The sequence below is a fragment of the Mirounga leonina genome, unplaced genomic scaffold, assembly GCF_011800145.1.
Source record: "Mirounga leonina isolate KUSES-001 unplaced genomic scaffold, KU_Mleo_1.0 Mir_125, whole genome shotgun sequence".
Taxonomy (NCBI): domain Eukaryota; kingdom Metazoa; phylum Chordata; class Mammalia; order Carnivora; family Phocidae; genus Mirounga; species Mirounga leonina.
In genome coordinates, this window is record NW_023270305.1 from 37,230,290 (window position 1) to 37,253,438 (window position 23,149).

At 40.0% G+C, this 23,149-nt stretch overlaps 1 pseudogene; it reads right to left on the reverse strand.

Moving 5' to 3' along the window:
• Positions 1–10,071: 10,071 nt before the first annotated feature.
• On the reverse strand, positions 10,072–21,126 carry LOC118007538 (annotated as a pseudogene).
• Between the last annotated feature and the right edge of the window lie 2,023 nt (positions 21,127–23,149).

The following is a 23,149-nucleotide window of genomic DNA, read 5'->3' on the forward strand; positions in this document are numbered from 1 at the left end:
TCTTATTGAAACATTACTATAAGGAACGTTTTCCCTTATTTGCTGAATTCTCACTCAGCACTGGGTGCTCTTCAGGTCCTAACACAGGTCTTGGCACTTTCTGTAGGGGGCAGATCCAACACTGAAGTGCTTGCTTAGAAATGTCTATAAAATAAACATCTGGTCAATGAATGAAAAAAAGAGAAGTAAAGAAACATCAATAGAGGAAACTTGACTGTCATTGATGTTTTTACAATCTAAAATCCATTTTTGAAAGGAGATTTGAAGCTTTCTACTGGTTTTAGATTCTTGAGATCCTTAATAGGCAGAGAACTGAACCTTTGAAGTCCAATGAGAGAAACACAAGAAAGGTCCAGGCATTCAAAACCATGTGCAGCAGAAATATGGGGAGGTCTCAGACAAATCATTTCATCTCCCTGAACCAGTTTACATCTGCAAAATGATCAATGTGTTTTTATGTCAAAAATTAGATCATCTTTGGCTTTTCAAGGTGCATGGAATTGTGTTGGGCAAAGGTTTCATGGGCAAGTATGCTCTATTTCATTATACTGCTCCTGTAGCGTGCTCCACCAAGCAATGAGGAAAATGGCTTCACAGTAAATGAAGGCTGCCATGGGAAACAGGGACCTATGCTTAGTGAGTGTCTGGGTCTTATCATCACTTCAATCTTTCCTGTTGAAAAGTGAATTACTGTAATGAGCTCTTATATATGCAGTCAAGCTGTAGAAATGGGAACAGCATGCTAGTTAACTAGAGACTCCTCTGTACCTTAACAATCTTCTTTATGACTAGACTGAAGTTTTCAGGACCCAAATATTCCCTGCTTCTCAAAGGGGCTGCTCTGGTGATCTAAATGATGTGTAACAAACCATCACAAACTGAACTACAATGGTTATTTATTATTGCTACTTTTCACAGTTCTGGGTGTTGACCAGGCTTAGTCATGCAGTTCTTGCTTGGAATCTGTGTCATTTTGAAGATTTTTTCGCTCATGTCCTTTGGAAGATTCAAATGTCTGTAGGCAAGACATGCTGGGGTGCCTCAGAAATATCTGTGTGGTCTCTCCAGATGGTCTTTCCAGCACGGCAATCAGGGTAGCTGACTTCTTCCATGGAAGCTGTGACCTGCACAAGCACGTGTCCCAAGAGAAAGCCAGGCAGAAGTCTTATGACTTTCTTTTTTTTCCATTGGAGTTTTCCTCATTTTTATTTATTTATTTATTTTATTATGTTATGTTAATCACCATACATTACATCTGAAGTCTTATGACTTTTGAGGACCCAGCAGAAGTCAGCAAGTCACTCTGAGTACATTCTAATCTTCAGAAAATCTGAACCATTGAAAGCATATTCAAGAAAGAGAAATTAAACTCCACCTCTTGGTGATTGGAATATCCAAGAATTGCAGACATGTTTTAAATTCTTCACAAAGACTGTCATTTCACCATAAGAAATTCATTATTATTATTTTTAATTCTGATGGGCTTTTCAAGACTCTTATATCCAAGGCTAAATAGTCTCTGGAATTAGAGCTTCATCCATTATCAATTCCTTATTTAACTAGGAATTAGCATACAAACCCATGAGAATTAAGCATCAGGAACATTAGGAGTAGGGAAAACGTTCCTGTGGTGGGGAAAACAGAGGACTACAGGAGGATACCAAAGGGACTATGGTGGCTGGTTCAGATGCAGCTGCCAAAAGGCAAAACAAACAATGTCAGCATGGCATTCCTGGGTGCTAGCTCCCGTTGTGCCACTGGCCCTTGATTGGCAAATCACTTCCCCTCTCAGGCCCCCTTCCTCATTTGTAAAATACAGTATTGAATCAGATAATTTCTCCAGTTCCTTCTGGTTCTGACATCATGCAATCCCATTATTTAGATGCTGAATCATCCTCTTAATAGGACAGAAATTAAGTCTTGACCCTTGGATATTAATATATATGTCAACATTTAATAAGTTGAGATGAATCACTGATGGTGAAAGATACCATAGCCAAATGTCAACAGACAACTTACTCAGGTGACAATGATAAGAGATAACTGCTATATTTTATACAATTCAACTGAGACATAAAAGAAGAAATAACCCCTGTGAGGCTTCACTGGAGATAAGTAGCCAAAAACATATTGCTATCTTTGATGCTCAGATACTACCTCCCAGTTTGATCATAGTAAAGAAAAAGTATAATTTAAGAGCACTCATTAGTGTAATTTTAAGAGCATTGGTGAGGACTTCCATTCTCAAAGAAAGGATTCCAAGCCTTGGCGACTTTTTGTTCAGCAGTGCATGCCTCTTAATGCATTTTTGGATATACTAAATATAGGGAAAAATCGTATTTCATTGAAGTACACTGTCCATAGCACACCCTTCTGGGAAGTCTGGTTCCAAGCTGTCTTATTATCTTTGAGCTATTTTGCACCTCTTTTTAAGTTGCAGGTAACTGATGGATATGCAAACTCTGTCTTGTCCAGTAGAGTCTCCATTGACTTTTCCATTTTGGAAAACCCATTTTGCCTCCATTTGCCATTCAATTCCTTTATATGTTTGTGCTTTTTGATGTTTCTCCTGAACCAGTTCCCCTATATTACATGAATTAACTAAAATCTTAAAAATGTGTTCATTTTTATATCTGTAGGAGAGTTATGATTTTGCCATTTTCTAAAATTATCTTTTAACATAAAGTTGGACCTGGGCTTAGTTTAAAATAGTGATTAGAGAGAGACCAAAACTGCTCTCCATTAGCAGTGAACAGGATTTTGGAGTTTGGGGACTGGCAGGTTTAGAAAAGGAGAAGACAATCAAGTAACCACAGAGCTGTGGGAAGAAGTGTATAAGAAGCCAACAAATGTGGCAACCTACGAGGCTGGAGAGAGGAGAGAGGTGAAGAGTAGAGTGGGGTAGGAAAAGATGGTGGAGGAAAAAGACAAAGGAAAAATTCTACATGGAAGAGGGAATTAAAAAACTTTAAAGATGCTCAAGTCTACTGGTAAACCATGTTAGTCTAAGTTTACCATGCTTCAGTAGACCTTTTTTATTATCTCAAAGCTTTGGTAGTAAATGATAGCACTCAAAGCTTTGCAATCATAGAATGCCAGGGGGTGAAGTAAGGGGATGTTATATTCCATGGCATTCCAATCCATTTTTTTTTCTTTTAGTGGTAATACTACATTTTGATATTGGAGCCTAAAATTGTGAGGCGGGTAAGATCCAGAGTAAAGATCTGTTTGGGTTCACAGCATGTCATAGGTCGGGCAGGCATCCTACTTGGAGCCTATTTTCCTGGCATACAAAATTTGTTGCTGGTTATTTCTGGTGCTTTGTCAAGGTCACAGTGAAAGTCAGGATGAGCAGCCTTCAGAACTGGGCTCACGAGGGCCATGCTCTTGGGAACTCCAACCAGCGCTTTGAAAGAGTTTTTACTCTGCTTGAAAAGCTTCACATTTTTTTTTTTGTAGTTTTTAATTTTATTATGTTAGTCACCATACAATATTAGTTTTTGATGTAGTGATCCACGATCCATTGTTTTTGTATAACACCCAGTGCTCCATGCAGTATGTGTCCTCCTTAATACCCATCACTGGGCTAACCAATCCCCCGTCACCCCTCCCCTCTAGAACCCTGTTTGTTTCTCAGGTCCATAGTCTCTCATGGTTCATCTCTCCCTCCAATTCCCCCCCACTTTTTTCCCTTCCTTCTCTTAATGTCCTCCATGTTATTCCTTATGTTCCATAAATAAGTGAAACCATATGATAATTGACTTTCTCTGCTTGACTTATTTCACTTAGCATAATCTCCTCCAGTCCCATCCATGTTGATATAAAAGTTGGGTATTCATCTTTTCTGATGGCTGAGTAATATTCCATTGTATATATGGACCACATCTTCTTTATCCATTCATTTCTTGAAGGGCATCTTGGCTCTTTCCACAGTTTGGCTATTGTGGACATTGCTGCTATGAACATTGGGGTGCATATGGCCCTGCTTCTCACTACATCTGTGTCTTTGGGGTAAATACCCAGGACTGCAATTGCTGGGTCATAGGGTAGCTCTATTTTTAAATTTTTGAGGAACCTCCACACTGTTTTCCAAAGTGGCTGTACCAACTTGCATTCCCACCAACAGTGTAAGAGGGTTCCCCTTTCTCCACAACCTCTCCAACATTTGTTATTTCTTTCCCTGTCCATTTTGGCCGTTCTAACTGGTGTAAGGTGGTATCTCAGTGTGGTTTTGATTTGGATTTCCCTGATGGCTAATGATGATGAACATTTTTTCATGTGTCTGTTAGCCATTTGTATGTCTTCTTCAGAGAAGTGTCTGTTCATCTCTTCTGCCCACTTTTTGACTTGATTATTTGTTTTTTGGGTGTTGAGTTTGAGAAGTTCTTTATAGATTTTGGATACCAGCCTTTTATCTGTAGTGTCATTTGCAAATATCTTCTCCCATTCTGTGGGTTGCCTCTTTGTTTTGTTGACTGTTTCCTTTGCTGTGCAGAAGCTTTTTATCTTGATGAAGTCCCAAAAGTTCATTTTTGCTTTTGTTTCACTAGCTTTTGGAGATGTATCTTGAAAGAAGTTGCTGTGGGCGATGTCAAAGACGTTACTGCCTATGTTCTCCTCTAGGATTTTGATGGATTCCTGTCTCATATTGAGGTCTTTCATCCACTTTGAGTTTATCTTTGTGAGTGGTGTTAGAGAATGGTCGAGTTTCATTCTTCTGCATGTGGCTGTCCAATTTTCCCAGCACCATTTATTGAAGAGACTGTCTTTTCTCTTTTTTTTTTTTTAAAGATTTTATTTATTTATTTGACAGAGAGACACAGAGAGAGAGGGAACACAAGCAGGGGGAGTGGGAGAGGGAGAAGCAGGCTTCCCGCCGAGCAGGGTACCCGATGTGGGGCTCGATCCCAGGACCCTGGGATCACGACCTGAGCCGAAGGCAGACACTTAACGACTGAGCCACCCAGGTGCCCCGAGACTGTCTTTTTTCCATTGCATGTTTTTTCCTGCTTTGTCAAAGATTATTTGACCATAGCGTTGAGGGTCCATATCTGGGTTCTCTATTCTGTTCCATTGGTCTGTATGTCTGTTTTTGTGCCAGTACCATGCTGTCTTGGTGATCACTGCTTTGTAATATAGCTGGAAATCGGGCAACGTGATGCCCCCAGCTTTGTTTTTCTTTTTCAACATCTCCTTGGCGATTCGGGGTCTTTTCTGATTCCATACAAATTTTAGGATTGTTTGTTCCAGCACTTTGAAAAATGTCATTGCAATTTTGATCGGGATGGCACTGCAGGTATAGATTGCTCTGGGTAGCATAGACATTTTAACAATGTTTATTCTTCTGATCCATGAGCATGGAATATTTTTCCATCTTTTTGTGTCTTCTTCAATTTCTTTCATGAGTGTCCTATAGTTCCTAGAGTATAGATCCTTTACCTGTTTGGTTAGGTTTATTCCGAAGTATCTTACGGTGTTTGGTGCTATTGTAAATGGAATCATGTCTTTAATTTCTCTTTCCACAGTTGTGTTGTTAGTGTATAAGAAAGCAACTGATTTCTGTGCATTGATTTTGTATCCTGACACATTACTGAATTGCTGGATGAGTTCTAGTCATTTGGGGGTGGAGTCTTTTGGGTTTTCCACATAAAGTATCATGTCGCCTGCGAAAAGAGAGAGTTTGACTTCTTCTTTGCCAACTCGAATACCTTTTATTTCTTTTTGTTGTCTGATTGCAGTTGCTAGGACTTCTAGTACTATGTTGAACAACAGTGGTGAGAGTGGGCACCCTTGACGTGTTCCTGATCTTAAGGGAAAGGCTCTCAGCTTTTCCCCATTGAGGATGATATTCGCTGTGGGTTTTTCATAGATGGATTTTATGAGCTTGAGGAATGTTCCCTCTATCCCTATACTCTGGAGAGTTTTAATCAGGAAAGGATGTTGTATTTTGTCAAATGCTTTTTCTGCATCAATTGAGAGGACCATATGGTTCTTCTCCCTCCTCCTATTAATGTGTTCTATCACATTGATTGATTTGCGAATGTTGAACCACCCTTGCATCCCAGGGATAAATCCCACTTGGTCGTGGTGGATGATCCTTTTAATGTATTGTTGGATCCTATTAGCTAGGATTTTGTTGAGGATTTTGGAATCCATATTCATCAGGGATATCGGTCTGAAAGTCTCCTTTTTGATGGGGTCTTTGCCTGGTTTGGGGATTAAGGTAATGCTGGCCTCATAGAATGAGTTTGGAAGTTTTCCTTCTGTTTCTATTTTTTGAAATAGCTTCAGTAGAATAGGTATTATTTCTTCTTTGAATGTTTGGTAGAATTCCCCAGGGAATCCATCAGGCCCTGGACTCTTCTGTTTTGGGAGGTTTTTGATCACTGCTTCAATCTCGTTACTGGTTATTGGCCTATTCAGGTTGTCAATTTCTTCCTGTTTCAGTCTTGGCAGCTTATAGGTTTCCAGGAAGGCCTCCATTTCATCCAGATTGCTCAGTTTATTGGCATAGAGTTGTTGATAATAATTTCTAATAATTGTTTCTATTTCCTTGGTGTTAGTTGTGATCTCTCTCCTTTCATTCATAGTTTTATTAATTTGGGTCTTTTCTCTTTTCTTTTGGATAAGTTTGGCCAGTGGTTTATCGATCTTATTAATTCTTTCAAAGAACCAACTTCTAGTTTCATTGATCTGATCTACTGTGTTTCTGGTTTCTAATTCATTGATTTCTGCTCTAATTTTAATTATTTCTCTTCTAATGCATGGCTTAGGCGTCATTTGTTGCTTTTTCTCTAGTTCTTTAAGGTGTAGAGTTAGTTGGTGAATTCGGGATTTTTCTATTTTTTTGAGTGAGGCTTGGATGGCTATGTATTTCCCCCTTAGGACCACCTTTGCAGTATCCCATACGTTTTGCACTGATGTGTTTTCGTTCTCATTGATTTCCATGAATTGTTTAAGTTCTTCTTTGATTTCTTGGTTGACCCAAACATTCTTGAGCAGAGTGGTCTTTAGCTTCCAAGTGTTTGAATTTCAAATTTTTTCTTGTGATTGAGTTCCAGTTTTAGAGCATTGTGGTCTGAGAATATGCAGGGAATAATCTCAATCTTTTGGTATCGGTTGAGACCTGATTTGTGACCCAGGATATGGTCTCTTCTGGAGAAAGTTCCATGTGCGCTCGAGAAGAATGAGTATTCTGTTGTTTTAGGGTGGAATGTTCTGTAAATATCTATGAGGTCCATCTGATCCAATGTATCATTCAAAGCTCTTGTTTCCTTGTTGATTTTCTGCTTAGATGATCTGTCCATTGCTGAGAGTGGAGTATTGAGGTCTCCTACAATTAACGTATTGTATGACTCTTTATTTTGTTTAACAGTTGGCTTATGTAGATGGCTGCTCCCATGTTGGGGGCATAGATATTTACAATTGTTAGATCTTCTTGTTGGATAGACCCTTTAAGAATGATATAATGTCCTTTGTGTCTCTTATTACAGACTTTAGTTTAAAATCTAATTTGTCTGATATAAGAATTGCTACCCCAGCTTTCTTTTGAGATCCGCTGGCATGGAAGATGGATCTCCATCCCTCACTTACAGTGTGGATGTATCTTTAGGTTCAAAATGAGTCTCTTGTAGACAGCATATGGATGGGTCCTGTCATTTTATCCAATCTGTAACCCAATCTGCCATTTTATGGGAGTGTTTAGGTCATTCACGTTGAGAGTGATTATTGAAAGATATGAATTAATTGTTATCATGTTGCCTGTGAAGATGTTGTTTTTATAGATTGTTCCTGTAAATTTCTGTTGTAGATCACTCTTGGGGTCTTTCTCCTTTTATAGAACCCCCCTTAATATTTCTTGCAGGGCTGGCTTAGTGGTCACATATTCTTTCAACTTCTGCCGGTCGTGGAAGCTCTGCATCTCTCCATCCATTCTAAATGAAAGCCTTGCCAGGTAAAGTATTCTTGGCTGCATGTTCTTCTCATTTAGTACCCTGAATATGTCTTGCCAGGCCTTTCTGGCTTGCCAGGTCTCTGTGGATAGGTCTGACATTATTCTGATGTTCCTCCCTCTGTACGTAAGGAATCTCTTCCCCCTAACTGTCCTTAAGATGGTTACCTTGGTTCTAAGATTTACAAGTTTTACTATTACATGCTGGGGTGTTGGCCTGTTTTCCTTGATCTTAGGAGGGGTCCTATCTGCCTCTAGGACTCGGATGTTTGTTTCATTCCCCAGATTAGGGAAGTTCTCAGCTACAATTTGCTCAAATACATCTTCTAGTCCTTTCTCTCTCTCCACTCCCTCTGGGATTCCAATTATTCTGACATTGGAACGGCTCATAGTGTCACTTATTTCTCTGCTTCTATTTTCATGGATTCTGAGTTGTTTTTCCCTGGCCTTCTCTTTTCCCTTTTTATCTATTATACTGTCTTCCAGGTCGCTTATTTGTTCTTCTGTGTCAGTTACCCTAGCTGTTAGATTATCTAGATTGGATTGGATCTCATTGATAGCATTTTTAAGTTCTGCCAATTCACCTTTTATTTCTGCCCTTAGAGACTCTATGTTGCCATTAATTGATTTCTCCATTCTAGCCATTGTCTTCACAATTGCTAGCCTGAATTCCATCTCCGACATCTTGGTTATGTCTGCATCCATTTGTAAATCTGCAGCGTAAGTCATAATCTCTGAGTCTTTTCTGTTTTGGGGGCTCCTCCTCCTAGTCATTCTGTTGATGGGTGTTTGAGGGAATGTATAGAGTCCAAATTATTGACCAGAACCCAAGCAAGATGCACCTGTTTTCTTGGGACCTTAGGGTTGCTGGCCTCTTGTTTTCCCAGCCTGTCTTCTGTGGGAGGGGCCTGCCGCACTGTTACTCAGGCAACCCTGTTTGGGCGGAGTTGCCCTGCACCGCTGTGGCGGGGGATGGGCTCAGTGGGAATCAGTCTTTGGGCTTTTGTTCTCTGGCACCTTTCCCTGGAGGCTTTCCGTGTCTCTTCCGCGAGTCAGAACAGAAGAGACCGTTTCCAACCCTCTGCCTCAGAGCAGAGAGACCTCAGTCTGTTCTTCAGTGAGCTCTTCAGGCCTCACTGTCTCCATTTCTGTCCGTGCTGCTATAAACTGCAGCGTCCTGGGTTGTGCGCCCCTCCGCAGCGCCCCCAGTCCTGCCTCCAGGTCGGGGCACATCTCTGCCCTTTGTGCTTCTAAACCGCCAGCCGCTACCAATTCGCGGCGTGCGTGACTCTGCCGCTTGGGGTTTCCACCCCTGGAGGTTGCAGCTCACCCTCAGGACCCCAGCACACCGGGTTTCTGTCGCGGAGGCTGCAGTTCGCATGCGTGCGACCGATGCTCCGGTTTCTGTCTAGGGGGCTGCAGTTCACATGTGCATGACCCTGCCAGTCTGGTTTTCCACCCTGGGGGCTGCCCTAAAGTCCTTTCCCGATGCTACCGGTCTGGGAGTCTGTGCCCGTCCAAAGCGCGCGAGGCTGTCACTTACCGGCGGTGTAGGATCCCCACGGCCAAGCTCCGTCCCGCCACCGTTTATCCTCTGATATCTGCCCGCAGGATCACGGCTCTCCGCTTTGTACCTCAAAACCAACTGCCTTCAATATTCTGTTTGTAGAGATCCAGATCTTCTTACACCTTAGGCTGGTTTCGTGGGTGCTCAGAGTGGTCTGGTAGTTATCCAGCTCAATTCCGGGGACCAGTTGAAATAGGGTCCCCTACTCCTCCGCCATCTTTCCAGCTTCACATTTTTTTGAGGGAAAAAACCGGGACTCCTAATGTTGGTCAGTCTTTTTACAGATAAGAAAATGGAGGCCATGGGCATTTAAGCTCATTATTTTTCGATCTCCTTAAACAGCATTGACCCAAGAAACAGCCTGTAACCCAGATGATCTTTTTTTTTTTTTTCTGACTCCAAAGATCTTTTACTGAGACCTATTTAAAGCATTTCAGTCCTTAATTCAAATAAACTTCAACTCAACTGAATGGCTGATGGCTGATCTAGGTAAAGGCTTCACAGTGACAAAAATATGCTCCACCTAGAGAGACCTCAAAGTAAGTTCCTAACTAGAGTGTGAATGTACTCAGGGTCTCTGTCCCATCTTCTTCAGGGTTTGACTGAGCTCCTCAAATTTGTGAATCTGCTGGATAAAGAAATCCCCATAGCACCTGGCGACCTTGGTGTCTGTGATGTGGATCATGTCCTTATTGATGTAGAAGTCAACCTCAGAGGCTGACTGAAATTTGCCATCAAGGGCAGAGATGCCACTGGTCCACACCAGGTTCTTCATCTTGTGCTTGAAGACAAGGAGCTGGATCCAGAACTCAGAGCCAGCTCAGAGGTCTAGGAAGCCAGCCAGCTTGGCCACAGGCATGGTGGTGTAGAGTTTGAGGAAGCTGCAGTTGGTAGAGAGCTGGGCCTGCTGCTGCACTTCATTGGAAAACACCTTCAGCTGCTGCAGGAAAGGCTCCTTGTGGTAGTTGGGGTGCACGTTGTCATAGTTGGGGACCACAGGCAACAGGAATTTGGGGCACGAGTAGCTGAAAAGTTCCTCATAGACCTGTGGGTCACCCTTCTGCATACGTAGCATCTTGTCCCCATATTTCTCCCACAGCTGCATGTGGTACATGGTAAGGGCGATGGCCAGCAGTGCATGCATCTGCTCATTCTGCTTGTTAATCATCTCATACTTGTATGTGGTCCTCTGGAACATGCTCTTGGTTCTCTGGATGTAGAGAAGTATGTTGGCAAAGACCCGGATGGCATCCTGGTAGCAATACATCATCAAATATGCAAAACTGACATAGTATTTGTGGTGACCTGGCACTCAGGCACCCGAGAATACATGCTCTTCTTATTCAGTTCGATATTCTCCAGTACCTTGATGGCCTGGTAGTAATCCCCCAACAGGGAGTGCAGACACAGAAGCCCCACCAGGCTGAAATACCCAAACATCTTGTAAAAGGTGTGCCGTCCATACTCCTGCCAGCCACACTCTCAGAGTCACCTCTGCTTGCATATACATGTCCAGCTGCTGGTTAATATTGGACATGTCTACCAGGGAGTAAAGGACATTGAGGACACTGTGAACATTCCAGATTTTGGGATTGTCTCAGCTAAATGCAAGTGATGGCAGCTGACTCTTGTTATAGCAAGCTCTGAATAAACAGTCTATTTGTTGTAATATGGTGGTCTTTGTTTATTTCCACATCGTGCATTATCTCTGGGTGAGAAAACACAGGAAGCGGAGATAATGTGATTTCCAGCACTTTGCATGCTTCAAGATGTGGAAGAATGATCAAAAAAGTTTTTCTTGGGGACTGGTATTCACAAATGGATGAGGAAACAGATCCAGAGAAAGGACGCAAATCTTGCAATGATGTGGGAAACAATCTAGAGAAGAGGGATGTTCACAACACCAAGGTCAATTGAACCATCTCACTCTCTTGTTCTAAAAATATAAATTAGAACCTGGGGCACCAGAGTGGCTCAGTTGGTTGAGCGTCTGACTTCAGCTCAGGTCATGATCTCAAGGTCCTGGGATGGAACCCTACATCTGGCAACTGGCTCCTAGTTCAGCAGGGAGTCTGTTTCTCCCTCTCTAACTGCCCCTCCCCAACACTTCGTGCTCTCACGTGCTCTCTCTCCACATAAATGAATAAAATCTTTAAATATATATATAATATATACATATATATAAATTAGAACCATAAAAAATGCTGAGAAGAGATAAAGGAGTATACATCCCTAAACAAAAATCCTGCAATAACAACAAAAACAAAATAGCTAAGCATACAAACCCCTGACCCCAAGCCATCTCTACAAGTAAACTGCACTGCATTTTTCTCTGAGATGGCATAATTTCCACTTCCCTAAAGTGTAATGAATTTCCTTTGTGAAATAAGTTGGTACCTAAAGTGAACATTTTGACAAATTTCAGAGAAACCGTAAAAATCCCTAATGTTACTCAATTCTTTACTCATGGACCAAAGCAAAATGGTGATTAAGTATGAGGCATTCACAGGCAATCCTGTGAAATAGATACTGTTCAAAGATAATGTATAGAAAAAGGTAAAATCAGACTCTCATACTGATTGAACACATGTTAAAAACTTTATTTTACTCATATGAGGGAAGCAGGCAGAAATTATAAGGAGTTCAAAAGAAAAGTCAAACAGCACAGATTTATTTATATGGGTAAAAGAAATGTCAAAATGAATTGCAAATGGACAAAATGAATTGCAAATGGGACTGTTTTGCCCACAGGTGGGTGGGAGTGGGATCACATCACTACTAGATGGGAACATATACATTACCTACAATTTATATAAAGAGTTGCAAAACAGCTCAAAGACAATGACAATGAGCATGGCTAGACTCTGATGATCCAAAGGGTATGCTGTAGATGGTGCATAGTTTTCTACTGAAATAAAGAAACATGTTCTTTATTTAACTCTACCAGAGAGAAATTCACAGGGTTAATAGAATCAGAAATAAAATCATTCCTGAAAAGGCACTGAATAACAAGAGTAGGGCTTGAGTCTATGTCAGAGCTGCTCAATTTGGAGTGACCCTGTGAAAATAGTTGGAACTACCTAAGTACTACAGATTTGTATGTGTCACTTAAAAGGCCTAAAAGGGCTACATGTCAAACTCTAGATACATAAAACAGAGTCCACTCCCACACTTCCACCCTGCCCTGACATCTCTACCCCAAGTTTATTATTTATCTTTTATATTTTAGGTCCTAAGACTTTCCTTCAGCAATATTGAATGAATCACCTCCATATGTGGGGCCTTGCTCTCTCTCTCTGCTATGAATTCAGAGATGGCAAAATTTACTTCTTCCTCAGATGGTATTACCCACCCCTCTATGTCTCAGACTTGTGTGGCAAAAAAAGTTGATGGCAGGTATAAACATACTGAAATCCCTGGGGTATAACTGTTTGTTTTCTGGTTCTGAAGCAAGCAGCACAGAAAGGATGGGTAAAATGAAAACTTTTCAGATTAGCAGGACAAAATTGAGAGGAGTTGGTACTACCTGTGGTGGGAGGGTGAGTGATACAGGTCATAAACACTTTGTTTCTGCAAAAGCCCTATCCACCAAAGACCACCAGAGACAAGGTTTTACATGGGCAAAGTCAGATATAATAACCCAAGTCAGTGAGGGAGGGTACCCCAAAGGAACTATGTGCTGCTATCCAAGAGGGAGGAGAAATGCATCTTTTGTAAAATTGGGTTCCTAATGAAAGATTCTGAGAAGGGTCCCATTTCTGTATTGGGTGCTATTTCTGAGGTAGGATTAGGAGAAGCAGCAATTAACTAGTGATTCAGTGCTATCATGATGTGAGGGAGGATTACCAGTTGGGTGTCCTTGGTAATAGATAGGAATAGCAAATGGATCTAGAGATATCATTGATAAGAAAGCAGTAGTCACTCGAAGAGGGGGTCACTGGGCATTAAAGACTTCTCAGAAGCACATCGTGAGTGCTTTGAAGAGAGCAACCTGAATTCTCATGCCTACCAACTCATAGTTCCTTCCCCATGGTGGCAGTTCAAAGGGCCATGTTAGCTTTATTCTCTAAGCAGGGCTGTTGAAAGAATCCTAGAGAACAGGGAGTTCATAAAATGTTGGCAATTTGTTGGCAGAATGGCAACTACATCCTCTGAGAAATCATGAAACAAACTCCCTGCATAGTAGGAAATTTGTGTATTAACTTTTGACTCCCTGGAAACTACTAATAGCTTAATGTTGCCTGGAAGCCTTATCAGTAACATGAATAGCCTATTAACACATTTTTTATGTTATACACATTATACACTGTATTTTTATAATAAAGTAAGCTAGAGAAGAGAAAATGTTAATAAAATCATAAGAGAAAATACATTTAGAGTACCGTACTGCAAAAAAATGTGTATATAAGTGGGCCCATGCAGTTCGAATCCATATTGTTTAAGGGTTAACTGTATTAAAGCTATAAAGAGATGTATGGTAACAAACATTTCATTAAATGCTCTTCTGTGTCAGACATTGTGCCATTATAGATATTATCTCATATTTGGAGTACTCAAGAATTATAGAAGTACTTATCAAGGTTTTTAATGTCATGAATTAGATATGGGACAGTATAGTAGGGTTGCTAATTCTATATTTTATTAAAAAACAAAGTAAAATAGGGATGCCTGGGTACCTCAGTCGGTTAAGTGTCCGACTCTTGGTTTTGACTCAAGTCATGATCTCATGGGTCGTGGGATCAAGTCCTGCATTGGCTCTGTGCTCAGTGGGGAGTCTGAGATTCTCTCCCTTTGGCTCCTTCCCTACCTCTCTCTCTAAAATAAACAAATCTTAAAAAAACAAAAACAAAGAATAAAACAGAACTTACCATCTAACCTCATCATTATTTATAAATAGAAGATATTCTAATACTTCCAAATATATTAAAAACATAATCACAGAGGAAAATTTTAATGAGCTAGCTTTATCTCACCAAATTCTTTATTTTTCCCTGAAGAGCATAGTACAAGCAGTTCAGAGCTGCTGTTACAGAATACTCAAGATTTGCAGAAGTGGAAAGAAGACCTTCACTGATTTAAGTCAGAACACCAGTAGTCACTTCTTTCTTACTTGGTTGGTTATGGCTTCCTTCATCACAAAGGATGAGATATTAAAAGATATAATGTGACAGCTGTTATGCTGAATTTCTCTTGCCCTGAAAAAAATTGCCTATAATGAAGACATGGCAGTGACATCTGCAGGCTGTGTGTTCATTCGGGAAGAAGGCTCCACATGTTCCAGACAAAACAGGTGCTTGTTGTGTTCCCCAGGGACTCTTTCACAAATTTCTGCCTTCGTATCAGTTTCCCCTCTTCTCTTTCAAAAACAGATCCCACTATTTTACCTGTAAAGCAGCCACTGAATTAAATGCTCTCCCAAGAACCACTGTGTTTAGGTTGGCAATTCTGGGTTTTAACACGACCATCACCACTGACTCCTTGCAGTTGATATGAACCACAGTAGCATGCTATGCTAAACAAGGGACAAGAAAACAGTAGGATATGAAAATATCTACAATAGTGTAGACTACTTCTCTAGGAAGCAGCTCACATGGCCAAGCAAGAGTATGACAGATAAGACACCACAGTTCTAAGTGTTGTCATTCACTCTCCTTGAATCCAAGTGAGAGGATTGGGCAGTTTTATAATTTCAAAGAAGAGAAAATGATGGTAAAGGATGCATAGAACTGAGTTGGAACTAGTAAATTCACTCCAAGATAAAAGTGAGGGAGATTCAGGGGCACCTGGGTGGCTCAGTCGGTTAAGCGTCTGCCTTCCACTCAGGTCATGATCTCAGGGTCCTGGGATCAAGCCCCACGTGGGGCTCCCTGCTCAGCCAAGAGCCCGCTTTTCCCTCTCCCTCTGCCTCTCCTCCTGCTTGTGCTCTCTTGCTCTCTCTCTGACAAATAAATAAAATCTAAAAAAAACTTAGAGCAATATTGACACCTCTGCTCAAATTAATTAATAAATATCCTTCTCAGTAGACTTTCTTGTCAAGGAAAAGTTCTTGTTTATTTAACTCCCTTCTCCAAAGAAACCATATGAACGAATAAAAGTCTAAAATAGTACAGTAAAATATATCTTCAACCAACCTGCCACAAGTCCACATGACAAACTTAGCAGAAACACAAAATCTGGATCAAATAAAAGAAAGAAGCTACAGAGAACACTTTACATGTTGATCACAGTGCAGAGGTCTGAATATAGATGAAAGGCAAGAAAAGGCCTTGAAAACAACCCTTTTTTGAAATGATAAAAGCAGAAGGAGAGACATAGGAGTTCTCCATTTTGGTAATTTCATTTTACTCTTTATAATGAAAATTTCAAGTACAGACAAAGGCAGAGAAAATAATGTAATAAACCACATGTGTCCATTACTCAGATTTAAAAATATTCAACTATAAATGAAGCAGGCAGAACAGATTTGGAGATACACTGGGTCTCTGGTGGTAGATCAGTTCCCTACATAAAATTAGCTCAGCTTCTATATTTTTACTTATACAAACAACCAAACAAAAACCCTACTGCTAAAGCCATTAGGGTTCTTCACTCAGGAAGAGTCTTAAATGATACGAGATGAAGCAGGGCAGAGAATACTGGGCAACAATGAGCTGAGATTCAGGTTTGCAGTTTCAGGTGAAAGTCAATTCAGGTAAGTTAAGAACAATGCAACCAAAAGTTTGGGGACCAAGGGGATTTCACAGTCACTCACTTGCCAACATGAAACTTGCTCTCCTCAAAGCAAGGTAAAGGATTAACTCTGAGGTAGCCTCACACTTCTAATCAAGGGAGCACATACAGCCCTCTGGCAGATGGTATTGCAAATTTGGCAAGCGCTAAGAGAGAGCTTACCCAAATTAAAATTACCAGCAGCCAACTGTCAGTTCACTCCAGATACCACTGCCACCTCCCACACTCAAAAAACACAAGATCTAACCGAGATTACAAACCACCAATTCAGTCACTAAGTGAAAAATGAAAAGTATCCAGGGAAGCAAAGAAAGAAGCTGAGTGGAATCCTCCAGTATTTTTTCTAAGGCAAAATAACGACACAGATATAACTTCTACTCAAAGGTATGTAAAACGACAATCTGGCCTTGGATCTCTGTAAATACACTGTATCAAACAAAAAGAAGGACATAGACATTAGAAGTGAAGTTCAAGTACAGAATACATGTTGAAATCCAAAAAAAAAAAAAAAACAGAAGAAAACTTTTGCAAAATTGTTTTTGTATTCTCAAAAGAACTAGAAGCTATCAATGAAGAGAGTACTGAAGATGGAAGATACAACGACATGGAGAAAAAGTTATGATGGTGATATTTTTTCTTATTCTTGAACTTCCTTCATCTAGCTCCACGTCATCTTGACAGTAAGTATTCTTTTTCTTTTTCTGGAACTCAGAAGGTTCTGGATTCAGATAGTCCTTTATTGTAAAGTTTTATTTTTTCCTTGACTAATTTTTCTATTCTTTTGTTCTGTTTTTCTTCTTCAATTGGACGAATTAGAAATCTTTTGGTCTCTATGGCCTGTATTCCATATATACCACCTTTTTATTAAGATTTAGAAGAAAAACAAAAAACAAAATTTATCATAGATCTGAGAGTAAGGAAGCACTAAGGACTAGACCTAAGATGACAAAGAAGCATATCAGTAACTTTGAGGACAGGCTTGAGAAATGGTGAAAATGTAATGGAAGACTAAAAAATAATTTAGTATAAACAAACTAACAAATAAATAAATATCTGAACCCAGGTAGAAAGATCTTATGTTCTACAAAGGAGGGGGAAATTACATTACTCTCACTCTTCTCCACAAAACATTAGATTCCAGAAGAAAAGAGACCATTTGCATAAAAAGCTAAGGGGAAGGTCTATTCTAATAGAATTTCATAACCAGCCAAGATATCATTTTTAGATTTAAATAATGGGAAGTAAAGGCTCAATATTTGTAGTACTCACAAACTCTTCAAAAAAAAAATTTAAATAAATAAGGCAGTTCACTTTTTCTTTAATTAGCTAAAGTTCATATTCTATTCAAATTTCTTCAGAATTTTCCTATTTTTTTCTATTCCAAGATTCTCCTGCATTCCTAACTCACAAAACTGTAATATAGTAAGTATTTGTTGCTCTAAGCTGCTAGTTTTGGGGCATTTTGTTACATAGCAATAGATAAGCTATTAATTACAATTGTGTAGCCCCAAATTAGGTAGTGTGGTTTTTCAACTCTGCTTGCACTTTTCCTAAGTATTAATTTACTATATCTATTCCCTTTGCATTTTCACCTAATGTTTTGAATTGATTTCAATAAACTGCATGGTTTGAGCATTTTAATTTCACTAGTGAGCCTTTCTGTTCCGTGACCTCTGACTTGGAATCTACCATTATATCAAGGCAATTTCCCACAGCAACAGCATTATTATCAATGGTGGCTGCCACAATTCTCACAAAGTCTCCCTCCCAATTCTGGGGGCTAAGGATGTGTAAATAGTTTTCCTGAAGGGGCTCAGCTGGTTCGTTAGGAGGGATTTGTTATTTTTACACGGAGTAAATATGCTGAAGAAGCCTTGGAAATAATTTGAAGAGTAAGGTAAATTTCCAAAGAAAATTTAGAACCCCACCCTGAACATAAGCAGAAATTGCTATCAGTGCCGGTCACAAGCTGATCCAGCATTTCTTGATCAACAGACCAACCTTTGACTCTTCTCAGACTGACTTCTAGATATAACTGCAGCTGACCCCTCATTTTGTGTTTCTTCTGACCTCTAGCCACAGTCACAGACTGAAGCTTAACACTGTAACCTGTTTCACAAGTATAGGGTGTCGGGGGGTTGTGGTTGTGTTAACATTGCCTAGTCCCATTTCTGGGCAGCTACAACTCAGTTAGGATTACTCAACTGGTATAGAGGCGGGAAAGAACAACTCAGAAAATAAACAGTGTTCAGATGGTATTTATGGGAAAAACATAAATCATTGACCTCAAGTCAACAAGTGGTTATTGAAGATTTAACTATGTGCCAGGTTCTACCCCAGGTGCTATGAAAAATAAAACAATGACTAAGACTCAGTTCTTGACAAAAACCTTTGAGACACATTTACTCATGAGTGATAGAGTCACAATTTTTCCTCACAAAGAGAGCACGGTGGAAAGGATGACACCACAGGCAGATGCAAGTAAGAATGCTGATGACTATGCTCGCAAGTGGATAATAAGTTTTGTGTGAGGCCCACACCATGTCATGTACTAGAGGAAAATTTTACTTCTTATATAAAAACTAATGTTTAGGTTTTTTTTTATAGTTTCCATAAATAATAACCACAAATTTGGCAACTTAAAAATACGTTTTATCATCTCACAGTTCTGTGGGTGAGAGATCTGGGCAGAGCATGGCTCAGCTGTTTTTCTTTTTAGGATTTTTTAAAATTTATTTATTTGAGAGAGGGAGAGAGAGAGAGAGAGAGTTAGAGAGAGCACAGCGGGGTGAAGAGCAGAGGGAAAAGCAGACTCCCCGCTGAGCAGGGAGCCTGATGCAGGACCTGGGATCATGACCAAGAGCTGAAGGCAGATGCTTAACCAACTGAGCCACCCAGGCGTCCCTCAGCTGTTTTTCTACCCCAGGTTTCATAAGGCTGAAACCAACATGGCAGTAGGGCTGTATTCCTTATCTAGAGGCTCTAGGATGAATCTATGTCCCAGCTCATTCAGCTTATTGGCAATATTCAGTTCCTTGTGATGTGGGACTGAGGACCCTGTTGTCTTGCTGGCTGTCAGCTAGGGGCTGTTTTCAGATTCTAGAGAGTAACTACATTCCTTAGCTCATGTCCCTCTTCCATTTTCAAAGACAGCAGTGGTAAGTCAAGTTCTTCTCACACTTAAGATCTCTCTGTCTTCCCCTCCTGCCTCATCTTTCCTGACTTCTACTGCATCTGACTTTTCTGCCTTCTTCTTCTCCTTTTAAGGGTGTATGTGATTAAATTATGCCCACCCAGATAATCCAAGATTATCTTCTTATTTTAAAGTTAGCTTCTTAGTAGCTTTATTATATGTGCAAAGTTCTTTTACCACAATACCTAGTTTAGTGTTTGAATAACCAGGGGCAGAAATGTTGGGGGTGGGGGTGGGAACATCTTTAAAATTTTGCCAACCCCAATTCTCAACAGAGCTCCTGCACTGAAAAAATGCTCATTTGTTCCTTCAATACAAAAACCATAAATCACAGATTCTTCCAGGGCTGGAAATTTGCAGAAAATGGGGTGAAATGATGGGAACTGTTAATCCCATACAAATGTAAAGACTAGAATGATTTTGCTGTTTAAATATCAGTTCTATTTGGAGCCAGCAATCACAGATGTCGACTACGTGTTTTTTAAAAAAAATCAATACATTCCTGGAGTGATGATCAGTTAGAAGGGTTATAAATTTCATGTATGGCTTACAAGAAATGGATAGGGAAACTTGCCCAGTATATTGACTATTTTGTCTTTGAAATGTAGCCATCAATTATAAAGGCCTCTTATGCAGAAGAAACCAGATTTATGACTGTTTGGAGGAGGAGCAGGGGTATAAGCCTTTACTGAGCTTTGACTTGGGGCCAGAAATTGGTGAGTCATTATTATAATCATGTCTTTTGGCTTTATGTGTCAGCAGAGTAGGTTTCTTGTCCTCCCTGTGTTTTCCCCCCAGGGCAGAGCCAAAGGAGGTGAGGAGGTAAGGAGGCCCAGCAGGCTCAGCTAGCCAAGACTTGCCATGAGGCTGCTCATTTCAGGAGGCCAGGCTGCCATGGGAATTTTTATTATAGATGGAAGAAACAAAGGTGCTCATCATTTTGGCCATTTGAAAAACACTTCTTGATTTTTCAGGTTTATATTTTTTCCTATTTGGATAATATGCAGCAGGTCTTCATTAGGGTGAACAGATAGCTTGCTAACTTCTCTTTTATGAAGTTTCACTTAGGAACACATGCCATGGTTTTAAAACAGGGAAAATTGGGTGCAGGATCTTCCCTTTAGAGCCTTAAACAAAATGAAGATATTTTACTTTAAAATACAATCACTTAATTTAATAATTTAAAATGTTTAGGTTTGCCTGTTTGTTTTCATTATAAAACAGGGCAATCAATGCCTCTAGCCACCTTCTTAGAGTGAGAGTTGGAACAGCACCAGGGAAGGTAGCACCAGCCTTGGGGGAAGGACTGTACTGCTAAAAGCTAGAGCCAATCACTACTGTCTAGGAAACTGGCTAGAAAGTGGGTAATTTCCTGAGAAACTCTACGGCCAAATGTAACCATGTGTAAAAAAGGGAATATCACCTCTACAAAGGTGAACCATTAATTTTATTTTCATTTTTGAGGAGTACTTTCCCACAGTTGAAAAAAACTAGGTACATATATATACACATATATGCATGTATACAAACATGTGTGTATACATACACATACACGTGTGTGTATATGTATGCATGAGGTTTGCTCCTACTTTTGGCCCCATCTTCTTGGATTCCTACCACCACCCCTTGTTTTTGAAGGGAGCTATCTTTATTACTGTCTTCTTTATCCTTTAAGAGTTTTTTCATGCATATAAAAGCAAGTATTAATATATTGTCTTATCTCCTTTGTACACAAAATACAATATACTCTGGTCTGTACCCTTTTTTCACTTATAATCATACCTTAGAAATTTTTCTCATCCCTACATAAACAGCTTCTACATTCTTTTTTATAGCTACATAGTATGGGTCCTCAATTCCTCATCTGCATTTCAGAAAAACAAAATAAAACTTTAAATTGCTCAGTATTTCACTCCTAGATATATATCTAAGAATAGAGTGTACCCGGACATACTATAAGACATGTGATGTTCCTAGCAGCACTATTCTTAAAGCCAAACAGTGAAAATTACCCAAATGTCCATCAGTAGAAGAAAAGATAAATAAATTGCAGTATATCCATGTAATGAAACACTACACAGAAATTAGAATGAACAATCTACAATTACACAAAATAATTTGAACATATCTCACAAACACAAAGTTAATTGAGAGAAGCCAGACACTAGACAGTACATATTTTATGATTCCATTTATATCAAGAACAGAAAGATGCCAAACTCATTTATGTATTTGAAGCCAGGGCTCTGTGGAAGCAAGCAGGGGTGGATCTCCTGGGATGTTGGAAATTACTATTTTCTGATCTGGGCTCTGGATGCACTGATGTATTGTTATTGAAAACTCATTAAACTATGCATTTACCATTTGTGAATTTTTATATATGATAAAAAGTTTAAAGAAAAAGGAAGAGGAAAAAAGGCATTAAAAACCAAGTATTTGGGGGGCACCTGGGAGGCTTAGTTAGTTAAGCTCCCGACTCTTGGTTTCGGCTCAGGTCATGATCTCGGGGTTCTGGGATTGAGTCCCACGTGTAGGTCTACACTCAGCATGGAGTCTGCTTGTCCCTCTCCCTCTGCTCCTCCCCCTGCTCCTTCTCTCATAAATATATAAAATCTTTAAAAAAAAAACTCACACAAGTATGTTTATCATTCACCTGATAATTATATTGGTTTCCTATTATTGCCTGAGCAGATTACCACAAACTTAGATTCTTTAAATAGAACAAATTTATTATCTGCAATTCTGTTGTTTCTGCAACACAGGCTGTGGTTCTCTGCTCCAGGTCTCCCAAGGCTAAAATCTAAGTGTCTTCCTTTGTGGAGGCTCTAGGGGAGAATCTGCTTTCAAACTCACTCATGTTTTTAGCAGAATTCAGTTCCTTGCATCTGTCAGTCTGAATTCTCCATTTTTTAACCTATTTTTTTATTATGTTATGTTAATCACCATACATTACATCATTAGTTTTTGATGTAGTGTTCCATGATTCATTGTTTGCGTATAACACTCAGTGCTCCATGCAGGACGTGCCCTCTTTAATATCCATCACCAGGCTAACCCATCCTCCCACCCGCCTCCCCTCCAGAACCCTCAGTTTGTTTTTCAGAGTCCATAGTCTTTCATGGTTCATCTCCCCCTCTGACTTCCCCCCTTCATTCTTCCCCTCCTGCTATCTTCTTCTTCTTCTTTTTAACATATAATGTATTATTTGTTTCAGAGGTACAGGTCTGTGATTCAACAGTCTTGCACAATTCACAGTGCTCACCATAGCACATACCCTCCCCAATGTCTATCACCCAGCCACCTCATCCCTCCCACCCCTCACCACTCCAGCAACCCTCAGTTTGTTTCCTGCGATTAAGAATTCCTCATATCAGTGAGGTCATATGATACATGTCTTTCTCTGATTGACTTACTTCGCTCAGCATAATACCCTCCAGTTCCATCCACGTCATTGCAAATGGCAAGATTTCATCTTTTTGATGGCTGCATAATATTCCATTGTATATATATACCACATCTTTATCCATTCATCTGTCGATGGACATCTTGGCTCTTTCCACAGTTTGGCTATTGTGGACATTGCTGCTATAAACATCAGGGTGCACGTACCCCTTCAGATCCCTACATTTGTATCTTTGGGGTAAATACGCAGTAGTGCAATTGCTGGATCATATGGTAGCTCTATTTTCAACTTTTTGAAGAATCTCCA